This window comes from Numenius arquata, chromosome 9, assembly GCF_964106895.1.
Source record: "Numenius arquata chromosome 9, bNumArq3.hap1.1, whole genome shotgun sequence".
Lineage (NCBI taxonomy): Eukaryota > Metazoa > Chordata > Aves > Charadriiformes > Scolopacidae > Numenius > Numenius arquata.
Genome location: NC_133584.1, coordinates 27,592,717 through 27,607,125, shown reverse-complemented (window position 1 = coordinate 27,607,125; position 14,409 = coordinate 27,592,717).

Sequence of the window (14,409 nt, the reverse complement as noted above, 5' to 3'; positions counted from 1 at the left end):
GAGAAGAGTTTTCTCTCCACAAGCAAGGAGGTTCCAAAACCCCTCGCTCCTGAGCCCAAGAACTCCTCTCACCCAAGACCGCCCTCCCTTGTGCAAGGAGAAGCCAGGCAAGATGGGACCTCCCAGCCCTCCACCCACGTGAAGACAACCCACACCGGTTGGAGGAGCAGGAGCTTTGTTGCTGTGTCCTTAGGATGCCTTTTGAGTCATGGAGGCTGTGACTGTTCAGAAGCCCAGGAGACCCGAGGACGTTCCTGAAAGCAAGCACGTGAGTTATCAGGATCTCCTCTTCTTGGTCCTCTGGAAGCCTCCGATCACAACAGGTTTTCACCGCTGAAGAAGACAGCAAGAACGCCTCACTCCCAAGCACCAGTCAGTCTCCCACACACACGCAGCAAAATGCAGTTTTCAGTCCATCTTAAAGCACGGTAGAGAGAAGGGAGCGTGCAGCCCCTCCGTGGCTAGAAGGATACCTCTCAAAAGTTCCCACAAACAGCTCCACAAACTTTAGTGACAGCATAATTGCGCATTATCTCCTACGACTTCGCTTTGACGATTTAGGGGACAATACAGAGAGCAAAGAGACTGTAATATTCATATTGACGTTTCCCCAAAATGCCTCCTTTCCTGATAAAGCCGTTGTCTTATGAATATGGAAAGCTTGCCTGAAGGCTTTGCTTAAATGCAGCATGTTTAGTAATTTAATCAGAAGAGGTGGAGCGGTAGCGACCCCTACACAACAATGGCCCGGCGCTTTTTAGGATGTGCAAGACGTTTTCCATTTTCATGGACAATTCTGTTTACAATCCCTCCTCTAAAAGGGCTTATAAAAGATTCACTCTGCCTCGGTATTTGAAACAGGAGTTAGTCAGAAAACAGGATTTCGTCTCCTATTCCTTCCCCCTGGGAATTTCTAATGAAAACCATTTTTTGTCTCTAAACTTTTCCAATGAAAAAAAAGACTTTTTTCCTTCTTCTTTTTCTTCTCTGGTGAAAAAAAAAAAAAAAAAAAAGAAAAGTGAAAACTGAAATACTTCAGCCACAGCCCAACATACAGTGAATTGAAATGACTGCCAGAGTGCCTAAGGAGAGTGCAATGGATGAGCCAGAGCGGGGAAGCACAGTGTTTTATGGACCAAGTGACGGGCTACCAAAAATTCTGCAAAGTGTTGGTTGGGAAACCAGTTTCTGTGGATTTCTGCAAGGTCGTCCGCGCCTTCAGGTGCACATCTCCTAGGAGTAAAGAAGCTGGATTTTCTGAAGGTGGGTACTCGGCGTCTTCTGAAAATCAAAACTGCTGATGACCAATATCTGGAGTTGGAAGATGAGTAAAAGCTTGGGCCAAACTTGGAGACAAAAAATAATTTCTTTTTCCCCAAAGGGTAAAATCTGTGGAAACCTGTGGGACTTTTGCCCCAGACTTCAGCAGAGCCAGGACTTCACTTGTATGGTTTCTCTTCACCGTTCATCGATCTGTCTCCACATCCGCGATGGACGCCTTGCACCACAGCTGCCAGGTCCAACATCAACAGCCACAAGGAGGTTCTTCCCCCTGGTTCCCTCACTCAGGTCTTCGGACACAGATACCAGCAATCAACTGGTTTCCTTTAATGCTGCTGCAGAGAAGAGTCTGATTTTGACAGATTTATATTTAGACTCACTTTCATCTATATATATATATATATTTTTTTTAAGGATTTCTGTTTACCGTCTGGGTAGAGCTCCAAGTTCACCCACGGAGGCAGCCATCGAACCATGGAAAACAGCAAAAAGTAAAGGATGTGCTAAAAAAAATCCATAGTATCTGTAATACCTCAATTAAGGGAGCATAACTACTGAAGCCTGAAGTATCTTGAGAATCTAAGCCATCAATTCTGACAGCAGAAGGTGCCACTATTAGAGCTGGGAAAAAATCTTTGCCTTTCAGCTCACGAGCAGGGAATATCTCTCTCCCTGAAAAGACAAAAAATTACATATAACAGTATTATTTTACGTTCTGTTGAAATCCACAATTTCGGTTTTATGTTCTACCCTTCACTTTCCTACTGGCAAAGCTGTTTTTTCCCCGATCCCCTAAATATTCTGATTTTGGACTAGGGCTGGAAAGGTTTAAAAGAAAAGCTTCCACAAGCTGGCCAAGTGACAGGGATTCAAGCATCTTGAGTATAAGAAGGGGTAAGCACACTTCTGGTCGTGGTCCAAATTTCAGAGTGTAGGGCAAGAAAATCTGTTCAGGGATGACACCGGTGAACTAGGAAACACCTTCAAAGATGGTCAAACACTTACTCAAAGAGGCTGGGAATGGGAATTATGTGAAATAGCTGCAGTTCAGGGAGCATTTTGCTGTCAGGAGCTCTTTCACTCCAGCTTCTCCCCCCGAGAAGACGCAGAACAGACAGCATTGGTATTTGGAAAGCTTTTTGTTTCTCCACCCACGAGTTCCCTGGACAAGCACCCTCCGCAAGCTAAATCCTTCCATTTGATGTCCTTCCAGGTCACCAGCCAATCTGTCACATCCCTGGTGCGACCTGGCTTTTTAGGGAGCCAGGAAGCGACAGGAAAGCGTTGCTTTGATACGTGCAAAGAGCCCTACAGCAAACCGCCGTCCTCGCGGCAGCCACTCAAAAGGCCCAGCTGCCCCCTCGGCCACCGGAGATTTTTGTCCCTGTGCTTTCATGCAGGAGGACAGGGTTTTCTTTTTTTCCCAGGCGGGAGAAGCGGTTGAGCAGGATGCGGTGGGCGGCTGCTCTGCAGGGCAGCAGAGAAAGCCCACGCTTGCTCGGCAGCTCCAATGAGAGGACGAAAAACGGATCCTCCCGAGAAAGGGCAACACATGTCACCGAGACCACAGAAACGCTGTCGGCCTCCCAGCACCACAAGCGCTTGGCAAGATGGCCCAAACCCAGCTCGGCCCTGCCAGGTCCCCTGCAGCTTGTACCTCCTGCTCTGGGCCACAGCTTCAGCCCAGGCAAGGACCTCTCTTGTCCTAGGGCTGTGCTGGACCTGGAGGGACCTTTCCCCAGGTCACGTTGTACTATTGTTTTTTCCCCAAGACATGAGGTCTTCGCAGCAGGCGCTGTAGCGGGGAGGGATTTTGCCTCTTCCCACGCTGGGCTGGGTACTGGGAAGCCATCCACATCCACCCAAGCACAAGGCACAAGCTGGACCTGCCCAAGGCCCATATGTCACAGAGGGGAAGGACAGTCCAACCAACTCACCGTGGAAATCGTTATGGTCTGCCTCCCGGACACTAATCTCATACTCATCCGGTAGGAGCCCCAGGGCTCCCTGCAGACAACATCTGCCAGCCAAGGACACAGGCTCCACCGCTTCATCGCTGAGACTTTCCGTCTAGGTGAACAGAAAGGTTGCAACCAAATAACCAGCAGGAATTCACACCAGCAGATGTTTCTGCTACAATCCAGTCTTAACGCAACGACCTCAAATACCGTGTTCAGTTTTGGGCCCCTCACACCAGGAAAGACATTGAGGGGCTGGAGTGGGTCCAGAGAAGGGTAATGGAGCTGGTGAGGGGTCTGGAGAACAAGCTTTATGAGAAGCCGCTGAGGGAGCTGGGGTTGTTCAGCCTGGAGAAAAGGAGGCTGAGGGGAGACCTTCTCGCTCTCTACAACTCCCTGAAAGGAGGGTGTAGCCAGGGGGGGTCGGTCTCTTCTCCCAAGTCACAGGCAATGGGACAAGAGGAAACAGCCTCAAGTTGCACCAGGGGAGGTTTAGGATGGATATTAGGAAAAATTTCTTCACCGAAAGGGATATCAAGCATTGGAACAGGCTGCCCAGGGAAGTGGTGGAATCGCCATCCCTGGAGACAGGCAGACCTTGTGCTGAGGGACATGGTTTAGTGGTGGTTTGGGCAGCGTGACGTTGATGGTTGGACTTGATGATCTTAAAGATCCCTTCCAAACTAGACAACTCTATGATTCTATGGACACTGTGTCCTCTCTTGCAGGGAGCAGTAACAGCAACCAACCCCTTGGAATCCCCCAAGGGACTTCACCTGGGCCACCAACACTGCTAAGTCCCTAGAAAAGGGGGGGACAAATCCCTCATCCCGTGGACACAGCCTCACGCTGGAGTGATCAGCAACTCCAGAGTGCTGCATCCATCCCAGCTTCTCGGCAGCAGGAGGTTTTGCTGACAAAGGAGGCCGGTGGCTGAGGCCGTCAGATAGCGCCTGGCCTCCAGCCACATGGGTTAGTGCTCCGTGATGGAGGATGAACTCACCAGCCCGAAGCACGGCTTCATTTTATTGCAATAAAGAAGAATCAAGTAATGACAAGCCAAGGGGTTGAGCGATGGGGGAATGGGCAAACTGCCATCAAGCGGAGCGATGAGGAGACCCTCTCCTCCTGCTCTTTGCCTTCCTCCGCTCCCCAGCCGCCTGCCGTCGCCTGTGGAAGTGCCAGATGATGCCGAAAAAGCTGTCGGACGAAGCTGTCACCGAAGGACTAATTCATCGGCATTTCGCAATTTACGCTCAGCCTTTCAAGCCCGGTTGCGGCAATTAATGACAGCTACCCCCACACACACACCCCCCCCCAGCCCTGCCTGCTCTCCACCTGGCCATTTGAACCCCTCACGTTATCAATACTGCATTAATGCCAGACACTTCTTTAATGCTGGTATAATCACCACTAAGGAATATTGCAGAGTGGAGTGCGTTTGCTTTTATGGCAAGGCAAAAAAACCAGTCCTGCCTGCAGGGAGGTGTGTGTCCCCCCACACACACCTCTGGGCATGGCTCTGCTCCGAGGGGAGGCTTGCGATGGGAGCGGTGAAACCCCAGGGTTTGCTGGCGGGGTGAAGAGGTGTCCCGAGGGAGCAGCGGCATGGGGATGACATTTCAGAATCACAGAATCACAGAATATTTTTGGTTGGATGGGACCTTTGAGATCATTGAGTCCAACCAACAAAAGAAAAAAAAAAAAAACCCAAAACAAAACAACAACAAAAAACACCACCAAAACAAAAAAAAAAAAAACAAAAAATCCCAGAACACCAACCACCAAACCCAAACCAAAACAAACACCCACAACCTCACCCCACACCCACCCACAAACAGACACAACCCAACAATCTCGGGCACTAGAGCATGCCCTGAAACGCCACGTCTACACGTTTCTTAAATACCTCCAGGGATGGCGACTCCACCACCTCCCTGGGCAGGCTGTTCCAGGGCCTGACCACCCTCTCAGTAAAGTAATTCTTCCTAATATCTAATCTAAACCTCCCCTCCCACAACTTCAGACCATTTCCTCTGGTCCTGTCATTATTCCCTTGGGAGAAGAGGCCAACACCCACCTCTCTACACCCTCCTTTCAGGTAGTTGTAGAGGGCAATGAGGTCCCCCCTCAGCCTCCTCTTCTCCAAATTAAACATGCCCAGGATTTGCAGCCGCCTGGCTCAGACTCATCGCTAAAAAACCATTCACACCCAGCCACGGGTGACCCATCGATTGGAAGGCAGCAGTATTGGCAGTTCAGGAGGGCAGGGCTTCTTCCGAGCACTCTGTCAAATTTACCATTAACAGCAAAGCTGACTGGGTTTTACATCCCTTGGCCAAGCTGATCTTCATGGAATTACTTTACTGAGAGAGTGGTCAGGCACTGGAACAGCCTGCCCAGGGAGGTGGTGGAGTCGCCATCCCTGGAGGTATTTAAGAAACATGTAGACATGGCACTTCAGGGCATGCTCTGGTGCCCGAGATTGTTGGTTTGTGTCTGTTTGTGGGTGGGGTGTGGTGTGGGGTTGTGGGTGGGTTTTTTGTGGGGGTTTTGTTTTTGTTTTGGTTTTGGTGTTTGATTTTTTGTTTTTTGGTTGTTGGGGGGTTTTGGGGGGTTTTGGGGAGGGTTTTTTTTGGTTTTGGCTTTGTTTTTTTTTTTGTGGTTGGATTCAATGATCTCAAAGGTCCCTTCCAACCAAGAAGATTCTGTGATTCTGTATTGCAGCCTTGGCCCTCTCAACATCTCAGGCAAGCTCAGTTGACCATGTACCATAAATCAGAGCCACCTCCTGCCTCTCTCAAAAACAGGGCCCTTTAGCAGAGCTAAGAGCATCCCAAAACATCACAAAGTAGTGCACGCACAAAGACAGAAGCACCAGCAGACTTCAGGGTAAAAATACAGTTCCACCCGCTCCGAGACTCTTTTAGCTGGGGTGCTTGAACTGGAAACCACAGAAATAATTTGCCAGTGAGAAACCCAGACCTTCAGGTGCATTCTGGGTCTCCATCCTAATTCAATTTACCCGAAGAAGCAGAGTGTACCAGGACAATCAGAAAAGCAATATGTAGTTCTCATCGAACGCCTCACAGCAGACCTAGCCGCAGAACCACAAATGAGATATCCTCCCCCAAATCAAAATGAGCTTTTAGCAAAGCCCATCTCAACCACACAGATTAACAAACGCACAGCTGGTTCACGCCAAAATCCCCAGATCCAAATTCCCTTGGATGTGGGGGAGAATGGGATGAGAACCCGCTTTGTAAGCGCGATGACTCACACCGGTCTCTACAAATAGCCAAGCCAAGTGCACCAGACTTCAAAGGGTTTGAGAAAAGGATTTGACCCTCTCTCTTCCCTATCATTTGTGCTCGTTTCCAATTTCACTCATGCTGTGACATCTAGGGCGCCCAGCTGGATGAACAGGAAGCTGATGAGCTCGGACTATCGCTAATTTACTGTGATAATCACAGTAGGCACAGCCTACCAAAGAGAAGAGCCACGGGGAAACCAGGATCGTCTGCCACGGACCCGTTGCACCAACTGGGATGGAGTCATCTCCTCCTGCCTCGAGTGTTCCCCTCTAACTGGGATAATGGCCCTGCCTGACTTCCACGGACCCTGGCAAGAAGAGGAAAGCACAGCCAAGTCGGGGAGCTGCTCAGGCACTGTGATAATAGGAGCCAGGCAGACATGCAAGAAGAGCGAGAGGACTTTCACCCAAGAAGCGCATTAAATAGAAAAGAGAAGTCACCATGGATGTTAATATATAGCACCAGGATTTATTCCCCCCTCCTGTTCTCAGTGTCACGTGGCAACATTAATTAAATGTGTTTCTGACCCTGCTGCGCTTCTTTAAATATTTGCCATTCTCCACAAGCACTGTTTGGTTAATGAAATGAAATTAATGAGCTCATTAGGTTGTGCCGTAATCTTTCAGATGCGAGCCTGGCACTCGGAATCGCTGTTCCCTTTCTCCGCTCTCGCGGTTTAGCTCAACGCATTCAGCTCCAGAAGCAACAGCTGAAGAGTGGAGTAATCAATTAACAGGGCAGGAGGAAGGGGAAGGAGGAAAGACCAAGGCCAACGAGACGCAGCTCGCTAACTTTCCCACGGGAGCCGATCCTGCAGAGCCCCTGGCTCTGGGCGGGCGCTGGCACATAGCTTCGTTTGGCGGATGCTTCACCAAGGTGAAGATCAGCGAGAGGAGGCTGACGTGGCAGGACCCGAAGCCATGGCTACATCCACTCTCATTTGTATGCGGAAGCCGAGAGACCTTGGAAAAGAAGAGCCGGGGTTTAGAACTTCCAGACCTGCCTCTTAATAGCAGCCCCCCTGGGCCCAGATGGAACAGAAGGGGTCTCACTCGACACTAGCGGAGGCCACGGGGTTGTCCTCCCACCACTCACACCCCTGTGTGATCTCTGAACCCCTTCCTCGAGCATCTCCGCGAGGGAAGTGCACACGTGGCCCCCATCCCTCCACCCGTGTGACTCCCCACGGTCGCTTTGATAATCAGCTCGCCCTAATTCCCCCCTGCTTGCTGATACAAACAACCCTCAGGCAACCCATCTTTCCCACATCTTCCCTCTGCCCCAGAGCCGTAACTCACAGCTTGGTGTCCACCAGTGAAATAACACCATGAGAGCGGCAAGCAAGGCTCTTTGCCTTCGGGCTGCACCACCTCACCAAGCCAACACCATTTCCACTTTTTTTTAAGCAGGATTCTCCCCAGAGCGGCGCTCAGTATTTCTGTTGTCTTGTGAAGCTTCATCAAAGAATTAACTCAGATCAAAGAGTCTCTACAGCAGCACAAAAATCCTCCAGAGGGGAAGAAAAGGGAAGGGGGCTGTGGACAACAACATGAAAAATGCTTCAGTAAATCTCTTTCCAAGAAAGCAAATAGGTGTATTTCTGCTTGCGTGTAAGCCCCCACAGTTCAGAGATTGTGTTAGCTATGGTGACTCCTAATAGCAGCAGAGGAATTCAGGGTAGGAAATGTATGCAAATGGAATTCTCTCTGCGGCTGCCTTCGCCAACAGATTGGATCGCAAAGCTTTATCAAGCTCTCAGTCCCCGGGCTTTTGTAATTTACCTTTTAGCCCAGAAGTCACACAACAGTGAACCAGGCCTGCTGGGGAAAAAAACAAGGGGATGATGAGCACAAGAGGAGAGGAAGGCATTCACACAGTGAGACACTGAAAAATCTTAAGGTTAAAAAAAAAAAAAAAAAAAGTGATACTCCAAGACTCCACAAAAGCCTCGAGGAAAGCAATGCCACAGTCACTATTGTAGAGCACATGAAAAAAAAAAACACAACAAACCATTTTTCCACTCGCAGGTGGCAGGACCGAAGCTGGAAAACCCAAACGAGCTGTATTCCCACGCTCACCCACTGCACCACCACCCCCCTGCACGCAAAGGATGATCTCGGAGGCCTCTTGAACCATGCCCCCTCCACGTCTTAAAGGATTAACATGTTAGCTTGAAAAAAGCCAGCATCACCTCCGTCCGCTTCCCCCCAACTCCAAAAGCTGGTATCACAACAATCAAAATGCCAGGCTCCAAACTAAAACATCCCCCCGGGTTAGGCAGGTCTTTTACAACCCTGCCACGTCCGTGGCTCACACGCCTAACAACCCATTTCGGCAAGGTTTGACTTTCCTCTCCTTTAAAGGATTCGAACGCTACTGCCTTTGGTGACTGATGATTAAAGCAGAGGGGAAAAGCGCGGCTATCATTTACCCGTGACCTTCGGGGGGGGCTGCAAATAATACTGACTCATTGACAGCAGGGCCCCCGGCCAAAAAGCGAAGGAGCAGATATCAAGGGCAGCAGGGAGGATTAAATAAAGAGGCCGGGCTGACCACCGGCCACCCGCTCCTCCTCCGCCTGCTGAGGGGAGCTGTAGGCATCTCAGCAAGAAGGACTGCAGAGGGAGAGATCGCTTTAGGCAGTTGGCACCCCCTAGGAGAAGATGCACTGAGGAGAATGAGCGAACACCTGAGGATTAAGGACATGGAGTGTATCATCAGTAAGTTCACAGATGACACCAAGTTAAGCGGGAGTGTTGATCCGCATGAGGACAGGGAGGCTCTACAGAGAGACTTGGATAGATTGGATCGATGGGCCAACGTTAATGGGATGAGCTTCAACAAGGCCAAGTGCCAGGTCCTGCACTTGGGCCACACCAACCCCATGCATCAGTACAGGCTTGGGGAAGTGTGGCTGGAGCTGCCTGGCAGAAAAGGACGCAATTGACAAGCAGCTGAATATGAGCCAGCAGTGTGCCCAGGTGGCCAAGAAAGCCAATGGCATCCTGGCTTGTATTAGAAATAGTGTGACCAGCAGAAGTAGGGAGTTGACTGTCCCCCTGTACTCAAGCACTGGTGAGGCTACACCTGGAGTATTGTGTCCAGTTTTGGGCACCTCAATACAAGAGAGATATCGAGGTGCTGGGGCAGGTACAGAGGAGGGCAACAAAGCTGGTGAAGGGCCTGGAGAATAAAGTTTGAGGAAGAGGAGGCTGAGGGGAGACCTCATCACTCTCTACAACTACTTGGACATTGTAGAGAGGTTGGTGCTGGTCTCTCCTCAGGTAATTAGCGATAGAACAAGAGGGAATGGCTTCAAGCTGCAACAGGGTAGGTTTAGACTGGACATTAGGAAGAAATTCTTCACAGAAAGAGTGGTCAGACACTGGAACAGGCTGCCCAGGGAGGTGGTTGAGTCACCATCCTTGGATGAGTTTAAGAGTTGTTTAGAAGTGGTGTTGGGGGATATGGTGTAGGGGAGAACTTTGTAGAGTGAGGTTGATGGTTGGACTCGATGATCCCAAGGGTCTTTTCCAACCTGAACAAATCTGTGATTCTATGGCAGGGGTGGAGCACTACTACAACTCTTGGATAACTCTTTAAAAATAGCAGGGGTATGCTGGATCCCTGATGGGTTTTCCACCAACAGTTGCTGCAAACTCAGCGGTGAAGACGTGGCAGGCTCAACAGTCAGCACACGATCAGCAATTAGTTTAGTCAGGCAAGGCCAGCGAGCTGGTGTTTGCTGAGGATGAGTTACTTCAAAAGGAAAAGCAAGTTAGCCTTTCCACACGAAGGGCATTGCAAATGGCACTAGTGACCACATTCATATGTGTAACTCCGTGTTTTAACAACTGAATCCTGCCCTCCATCTTCCTCCAGAGGTGGCCACACAGAGCTGCCTGCGAAAACTGGGTACCCACAAACATTGGTCTCCGTGAGCTGGGCACCATACGATGCCATGAGGCAAAGCACCCCAGCAGGCTGGCTTATACACATGAAAGGGTTCAACGACATGGACCCATTCAGCCTGGAGAAGAGAAGGCTCCGGGGAGACCTCAGAGCAACCTTCCAATATCTGAAGGGAGCCTACAGGAGAGCCGGAGAGGGACTCTTTGTCAGGAAGTGTAGTGACAGGACAAAGGGTAATGGTTTTAAATTGGAAGAGGGGAGATTTAGATTAGATATTAGGAGGAAATTCTTTACTGTGAGGGTGGTGAGACCCTGGCCCAGGTTGCCCATGGAAGTTGTGGCTACCCCATCCCTGGAAGTGTTCAAGGCCAGGCTGGATGGGGCTTTGAGCAACCTGCTCTAGTGGAGGTGTCCCTGCCCATGGCAGGGGGTTGGAACTTGATGATCTTTAAGGTCCCTTCCAACTCTAACCATTCTATGATTCTATGATTCATTCTCCATAAGCCAGCACCAGCCTTGCTGAGCGCTTAAATTCCCATGTCCCTGGGAGTTTCTCTTAGCAGACGCTTTGCTGCTCATGCCTTGTCCTTAATTTTCTCCTAGGGGCATGTGCACACAGACAGGGACCTGCAGGGACACACGGCAGCCCATGCAGAAGATGCCTTTGTGGCACCCGCAAACAGAGCCGAAAGCCCCGGAGCTGATTTGGTATACATTCTTACAAACGCAACTGCATTTCCGAAGTGTATTTATATCTTATCTATGCTGTTTACCCATATGTTCAATAAATCATTATTCATTATCTGATAAGGTGCTTGCGCTGAATTTCTAAGCCAGGCTTACAGTTAGCACAGAAGAGGACATGCTGGGAATACAAATCAAAAAATAAATAGAGCAGCTGTCTCCAGTGAGGCTGCTCCGCTACCAGGGGACTCTGGTGACATCGCCAGCCAGGAGACCAAAGCCTGGGTCACCGGGCCTGCTGAGCTGGATACAACAGCCTTGTGTTATGCAGAACAGCCTCCTTTTTAGCTAATTACACGTCTGAGATCCCTTCGGATGATAGAAGTGACGTTACAAAGCAAGCCATGTTTCCTCTCTTCTGCACCCCATTCATCTCTGCCCTGCCCGGACCCTTGTGACAGCCAAGCAGGGACAGCCTCTGCTCTTCGGTACCCACAGGGCCCCCACAAAAGCCTCAGCCTGAGAGCAAGGAGTTGAAAAGAGGGAGCTTAGGTCTGAGACCTGCAGCTTGAATAGACTTTTCGGAAAACTCTTATTTGCGCTGTCTGTGGCCCAGGCATAAAACCAGAGGAGCAAGAGCAAGGCAATTCCAAAGCCTTCTCTGAACCTGTCCTCTCCTTGTGCCTGCTCCACCATGAAACAGGAGAGGTGGGGAACACCCGGAGCTGATGCTCCATGGTGCATTCCTACCCTTTCTCCCTCCCCTTCAACACTCCCTCCAACACTAGGAACCAAAAATGGTTCTGTTTAGGCCAGGCATAGTTTTACCACGGCCTTCAATAAGGCCGCGGTCTCTCCCACATCTCAGCTCCTGGTCCAAGGATTAGCTGTATCGGATGGATATTCCATGGGGAACAGGGGGAGGATGGAGGGAGAGGGCAGGGAGTCAGGTTCAAGTCATGTGAAAACCGGCTACGGCATGAAAACAGGCTACAAGGAAGTGTGACATCCAATTTCTTGGGAAGGGGAGGCAGAACGGTAATTAAATTTTCTGATCTTGTTAGCCAATTTCTCCAATCACTGCCCCTGAACTGGAGAAGGGGAAAGGAGAGGGGAGACGCTTGCGTCAGCGACGCTTGTGAGGGAAATTAGGTTTTCACGGATTATTGGGTTAGTTCCACTTCTCCCACTTTTTAATTTATTTGTCTGTATGTGCTGCAGAGCTGAAAGGCCGAGATTTTTTCCCCCTTTATTTTTTTAATTAAAAACTGTAGTTTTGGAAGATGAAAACTTCGGAAGGGGGGGAAGACTGCAACAATACAACCATGTCAGCCAAAATCTGCTTCCCTCCCAAACTTCTTTGTTAATCCCTCCTTAGAACAAGAGCCTAATCAGATATCTCATTAGCACTCCAAATAGCCTTCGGGTACTTTTACAGAAGGAAAAAAATATCAATTAACTGTGTTCTGTATTAAAAAAAGAACATAATTTACTCACTTATTGCTACTTGCAGGTTGGGTGGTTTGTTGTTTGGTGGAAGAGAAGACTGAGGGGGGATCTGATCAACACCTGTGGGTACCTGGGGGGTGGGTGTCAGGAGGATGGGGCCAGTCTTTTTTCAGTGGTGCCCAGGGACAGAACAAGAGGAAATGGGCACAAACTGGGACAGAAGAAGTTCCATCTAAACATGAGGAGGAACTTCTTTCCTTTGAGGGTGGCAGAGCCCTGGAACAGGCTGCCCAGAGAGGTGGGGGAGTCTCCGTCTCTGGAGACATTCCAAACCTGCCTGGACACGTTCCTGTGCAACCTGCTCTGAGTGGACCTGCTCTGGCGGGGGGTTGGACTAGATGATCTCCAGAGGTCCCTTCCAACCCCATATCACTCTGTGATTCTGTGTGGAGGTGTTTTTTTTTTATATTCCTTTAATGCCACAAAAGAAAAGTAAGAATTGCTGCCTGCGTAACCCTCTGCCTCTATTATTTCTCAAAAGACAGTAACGCTGCCCCACTTTCCAATTTCTTTCGAAATAGAAAGAGAGGACCAAAATGTGCATATCGGCAGCGCTCAAGTAAATTATCTGTATGATTATTTCCAACTGCCTGGTGAGTGGTTTCCTAGGAACAATGCCAAGGGGCTATTTTGTTTAAGCTTTTCTGAATTTGGGATAAAAAAGAAACGGAGTGTAGTTCACATAGTGCCCGGACTCCCCCTTTCATGAAAGCTTTAGGAAGTGCGTATGGCCACACGGATCATCATTAGCTGGAGGATGCTTGCAAAGGTTTCTGGGAAGCCAGCAAAGACTGGAAACAACAGCTCTTGGGAAACAGAAGGCAGCATCCTGCAATAACTGAGAGGGGTACATCAACAGCTGGGATCAGCAAACTTCATGATCACTTCACCCAACACCAATGGCCAAGCTGTATGAACTGACCCATCTTAAAGATGAGTGCTCTCTGAGTTACAGATGTGTGTTCCACCTCCCGGGGGACTTTAAGTCTAGACCAGAATAACTTTCTTGAAGATCTGCCCTGGTCCTCCTCCAGAGCTATTGGGACTGATGGCAGGAAGCACTGCTGCTAGCACAGTTGAGCAGATCAGCCAGATGGGATTTATTGACATCTGCTGGCCTGCTGTCTGCAAAGCCTATGGATGCTCCATACAGCAAGACCCAAGACTTGTCACTGAGTGCAGCACCTAAGAGACACCCGTTCTTCAGGCTTACCCACCTTTCTGCAGCTTCCAGCTTTCCTCTAGACCCAAGAGATGTAATGGGCTTCATGGCACTGGACCATTCACTCCTGTACTCAACACAGGTAAAGGATGAACCCGCAGGAGAACAATGCAGGGAACAAAGGGACAGTTGGCAGAGTTCAACGTGGCCAGAGCTTTGCAAGCATTCAGCAATCCTGTGCACTTCTCTCAGCCAGTTTTTGATCTCTAGCTACCAGTAGTGTACTGCTTATCCTCACCCTGCCACCTTCAATGCCCTTCAGGAGAGGAACCTTGCCAAAGACATTTGGAAAACAGAGCTGGCTTATTTCTTCCCCCTTCACCCAGTCATTCAAAGAGTGCTGGACGTCATGTCCCTCTATGTTGTGGGACACCAAGCCCCATCTCACACGGACTGCTTTACAGGCAAATCACATTCATACCCACGGCCTTTTACAGGCCATATGGATGAGAGTCCTCAGCTGGGACAGCAAAGAGGCCAAGCCAACATCACACAAACCTTCTAACCAGCTAAATGCAAAGGCCCAGAC